Consider the following 5,678-nt stretch of genomic DNA (forward strand, 5'->3'; position numbering starts at 1 on the left):
TGTTATGATTTCCAATGCAATAGCAAGATTTTCTTCTGAAATGTAAATATGTCAAGCAAATGTGGGATGCTAAAGTTTTAATAAATGATCATTTAACCATCAAACACAACCCAAGTATGTATACAGAAACTTTTAAAGTTGGCATTCAGCCCAATTCCTATAGGGACTAGCAGGGAGATGATCAAAAATGGGCATGAAGTAAGACTTCCTGTAAGAAGGTCTATAATTCAACATTATTTGACTCCACTGTCAGGGAGACAGTTGAAGGATAGTAAACTGATACCATTCTCAGTCATTTTTGTTACACAGTCTTAAATGATTGCAACTGTAGCATTTTATGTGGCCTTTTTTGGATTATGATATTTGTCATATTTGTATGCAAGTAGTACTTGAATTTACGTTACGAGACAAAAATTTTTGCCATTTCTCCTGAGTGCAAAAAATTAATATTTAAAAATTACATCAAAATTATGGGAAAGTATTCTTTTACAAATAAAGAAATAAAAATAGAAGACACACGACAGTGCATCTGACAGTTGTGCTTATGTTAGATTTAAAGGTTTTCAAAATCCCAAGTAAAACAAGACTGTTGTAAGCCACGTGGGGCTTGGTGTTCTTACTCATCAGGAAATGTCTGGATATAATACCTGTTTCAAAAGTTAGGGTCTAAAGTGTAAAATCCAGTCTCCCCATTTGAATTTTAATAATAATTTCAAAATTTGACTTTTGGGATCCAGTAAAAGTTTGGATATCTTACTATTAAGACTTGTAAAGGAAGGTTGTATGTACAAAATCAGATTTGGAAATATTCAAGCTGATGAGTATATGCATGTTGTGTAAAAGATAAGGGGACTTCTTCACTCTATCCTTAATTTAACATGCCGTGATTTCAGGATTATAGAAATCTGGGAAAGCTTTTGGGAGTCTTAAACAGCCTCTCCAAGAAGCATACCTGTATTGGGCAATCGCTGGATTTCCCACACTTATAAATTTGACATTTTAATAAATGGTATAAAGGATACCCTGTGAAATAAACAAGAATATATCCATTTAAATATTTGTCACTAGAATCCAATTTCAGTCAGCTTAATGCATTCATGTGTGCAGAATTAAAGCAATTGGCAACACTTTATTAAACTCTCTCAGAACATTCTCTCCAAAAAGCATTTCTTAATCTAGGAAATATGTTCTTGTTAAAGGAAAACACCACAGTGCAAATCTCTTGAAATTATTTTATATTTCTTTACTTCTTGGTTTGGGATTCCTAAAATATACCATAAAGAGTTATTCTCTGGTGAAATAAGCTTATTTCTACATTTATTGAATTATACACCTGTTTTTTATTGGTATCATGAGTATATACAGTTAAATACAAATTATAACCAGAACTAAGTCATTAACTCTCTTTAAGATATGCAGTAAGCATGCTATGGCTTTTCCATGACATATGCACTACTATAAATGGATGGAGGGTAAATAAATAAGTTGTGAAAATAAATTTTACATTAATCCTCAAAAATATACTTCTGTAGTTGATTCTTCCCTTAATACTTTTCATGGCTCTATTTACAATTAATAGGATTTATAATCAGGAGGTAAAGAGCCTGGAATATGAAATGTTATGGTTATTTTTAAAACTTAAATGAAGTTATATTTTTTCCATAGAAAGGAAATACTGTTACTACTAATAAGTTTGCTAAGTAATACTTTAAAAAATCACCACAACTTTTTATGAGTTTAATAAGTTTAAGCAACATTTTATAGTCTTGCTACTTTTTTCATTCGGACACAATGCAGAGTCTTAAATTTTACAATGAATTGAAACATACATTATTCTGATTGATTTGGACAATAGTAGTTAGTAAATAAATAACATTTTGAGTGATATTAGAATTATTCCCTGACATATATGCTAACTTGGAATTCATTGCTGTTGCTGGTGAATTCCCATTTCTGTAGATCTTTTCCTTATTCTTCACAACACAAAATGAAGTATGTCTATTATTCACTCATTATAAATATCTTGGTTGTTGGTTAATGTTTAGCAAGGCAGAACCACAGCTCTTTCTTTTTCTGATGACTTCTTTCCCTGTTTGGTAAACCTCCTATGCCTGCGATCTGATCTTGAACTACTTGGCTAGGTCTCATTTCCCCATTTGAGTACCTTGTGGGCTACTATGCATACGCGGGTTTATTTTCCTGTGAAGATGAAAACTATTACTCACTTTGAAATGGGAATGCATGGAGACCAAAGTCATCACATTTTCCCAACCTGTGCTTTACAATTAGGGGAAAAGCTGAAAACTGTTGTTCTTGTTTGCCCTCCCTGGGGCTATGAATACTCGATATAAAGATTCATATCAGCCCCTTTCTGTTCTTCCTCTTTAAGGCCTAAGTGTTTGTTTTCAGTGACTGTATTCTTAACTGATAGTCCATTTTTGGTCCCAGGCCTCCAGGATTTGCATTTTATTCTGCATTTGCATTCACATTATGTCCCATAGAAACTCTTTTAAGGTGAAGTGTGTTTATGACTATTATGAAACTCTGGAAAATGAAGTTTATAATGAAATCAACAGTCATCAAAGGACAATGAAGGGAACGATTTGATGTACAACCAGAGTTTTTCTCATCCCATCCTAACTTGTAAAAGGCTTATTTATCTCTCTTCTTTTACAAATATTAGAAGCCGAATGAATAAGAATTTCTTCAACAATAAAACTCCTCTTCATGTCTCTGTAACTATTTGGATGTGTTCTCGAACATTAACTTGATTTGATAGACAAGCTATAATTAACTGTGACCTATAGTGTTTTCTGTTATTCAGAGACTATTCCTTAGCGATTTGAAAACTTAATTTCCAGCTAAATGGTGTACAATGTCTGAGGTTATAAAGGCATACTTACACTATTTGCAGGAAATAGTATGTGTGTCTATAGGGCTTCAAAAGGGGATAACGGGGTGGTGGTGGTGGGGGGGGGAGGCTAACAATTTTTACACTGTAAAGTCCTAGCAAACTAGTGCAAGTGAACTCTTTTTTCCCCTCCAAGGTAGTGTTCCTTTCTGTTATTCACTGCAATGTTCAAGTTTTTTTACACTGAAGGAAAAAAACACACAAACAAACCCACAAAGAAACAACCCTGTGTATTTCTTGGGACAAAAAGTCATACATGACATTTTAAATCTAGTTAATTCATTGATCATAAAAACCAGTAGTGTAGAGAGAATTAAAAATCACAGCCAATAGGTAAGATGCTACTAGCTATGGTGCGACAATCAGAATAGACATTTTAGCAGCAACAATTAAATGGGGCATTTGGGGTTCACTTGGAACATTTAGTTGAAAGTTCCCACCAGATCTGGAGTTATTTTGAATCCCCCACTTAAGTATATGTTAGTTTAAGAACTTTGTGATAACTAACTCACCATTAAAGGTTGCTAGTATTAGTAAAGAAGGGGGGATGGGGAGGGCGACTCTGGGAACTGGAGCAATTAATTGGAATCACAAATCCCACCCTGAGAGAATGCACAGAGCCAAATCCAGCTACATAACCCGTGGGCCCTACGCAAAATGAAAATGCAAAGCCCCTTGTTCAAAAGGGATCAAGAATTTCAAGAGGGTGACAGCAGAGCATTCAACCCACCTGGGGTCCTTCTGAGTGCAGGACCCTGTGGGACTGCACAGGTCACTGCCCATGGAGCGCCCTGTGTGTAGGCACCTACAAGACAAGCAAGAGCATTCTCCATACTGAGTGTGTCCTAACGAAACAGTGGAAGGAGTGGGAGCCCAGGAGGAGCCACATACACTTTACAGCTGGGAAAGGGCAGGTGCTGGCCCCCTGGGCCTCACCCTCAGGGACCACCCACTGTTAAGTCTGACCAAATAATTGAATCGATATCCTCCCCCTCCCCCCCCAGGAATTGGCTTTTCAGGCCACTTCACTAAGGACATTCCCTTTGCTGAGACCACATTCCATGATCTCCCCTCCAGGTCTGCACAAAGAAGTCTCCACCCAGAAAAAGGCCGCCAAAAGTCCTTTAAAAGCCACTGACTCCCATCAGTGGGGGCTGGAGCCATCCAGGCTCAGCCACATGGTGTGCGGATGATTGAATAAATTCTTAAGCCCTCACCATTCTGGCCTCGTGCGTTCCTTACCCACTGCATCTGCCAGGGCCCTGAGTGGCCTCCCTGGTTTTTCCTGCCCATCTGATGCAAGAAGCTAAAAAGGAGAAGTCAGGGGCTTGGGCAAACCACACACTGAATCGGCCACTTCCAAATGGGTGAGAGATGTGGGTGGGGGTAGCTCTACCCAGGCAGCAAGCACGCTGGTTTGTATTAGGCAAGGCTCTTCGGTTACAAGCCTGGCTCACAAACCGAATGGCAGGAGGCCAGGGGTGAGGAGTGGAGGCAGCTGCGGGGGCTGGCTGGAATTAGGGGCTTGAACTCTGTCAGGACTCTCATCTGTTCTCTTCCGAGTGTGAGATTTAGGCTCTTTCTAAGGGTTTCCCTACATAATGAGAGCCATTCTGTTGGCAGACCTAGGCACACATGCTTCTAGCTAAAGGACTCATGAAGCAGCTTCAGAAATATCCTGGGGAGAATTCTGATTGGCTGGCTTGAATCACATGCCCGCCCCTGGACCAATCACTGTGAGGCACTACCATGGGTCCAGCTGGGTCCGTGCCCAGGCCTCTGGCGAGGATGAGGGCTGTGCTGTGATTGTCAGCTCCCACCAGCACCCACGTAGTTGGGGTGGGGGTGGTGGTTCAGGGGTTGATAGGGGCGGTGAGTAGTTCCCTCAAAGAAGTGGGGACAGTATCCAGACAAAATAAATGCCCACAACAGTGTTCAAACCTGGGGACTGTGCCCGGGTTTAGGATGGCTCCACCCACCCCTGTCCCCAGCTCTGGGCCTCCCTGAGAAAGGAGTTGCTGTGTGCATTCCCTTTTCCCTGAGTCAGGAAGAACCTTGTGTCTGCAGAGCTCTCTGTGGGAGGAAGCTGGAAGGGGCTGCTGCTATGGTGCCCGAGGTAGCCTTGTGTTGATCTTGCCGCCCTGGGCCTGTGCCCAGGTGAGCACTGAGGCGGGGAAGTGCCACAAACCCCTGCAGGGGAGGAAGTGTCTCTTCAGAGTGCAGAGGTGGCCACGTTTCCTGTGACTCGCTTCTGAACTGATGTCCCCCGGGGCCCAGGAAGCTCGGAGCATCACAGCAGCTCGGCCCAGCAGCTGACAGAGCGGCAGAAATGAGGGCCGAGGGCCTGACCCAGCGTGGCCATCACCTTGTTCTGAGTTCCTGAGGCAACACCTCAGCTCTCTGTCCTCACGGAGGAGTGACACGCGCATGTCAGTGTGCAGAGGTAGGAAGGGAGCGGGGTGAGTACACAGGAGGGGAAACGGCAGGTCTCAGAGCCGCGAACGCCCTGCAGTTATTGCCTGGCCGACTGGCTGACAGACCCCGGCTGACGATGGACAGTGACACTGACTGACAGATACTGATTCACTGGCTGACAGACACCAACTGACCCTGACAGGCTGCCTGACTGATAGTGACTGAGAGACACTGACCGGCGGATGGACAGACTGACAGATACCGACTGGAGGGCTAACAGATTGAAAGAATGGCCTACACCTGTGGCTGTTGGGCGCGATGCTCAAATAGCATTAGCAAACCACAGTCGTTT

Source organism: Myotis lucifugus, unplaced genomic scaffold (assembly GCF_000147115.1).
Source record: "Myotis lucifugus unplaced genomic scaffold, Myoluc2.0 scaffold_57, whole genome shotgun sequence".
Classification (NCBI taxonomy): Eukaryota; Metazoa; Chordata; class Mammalia; order Chiroptera; family Vespertilionidae; genus Myotis; species Myotis lucifugus.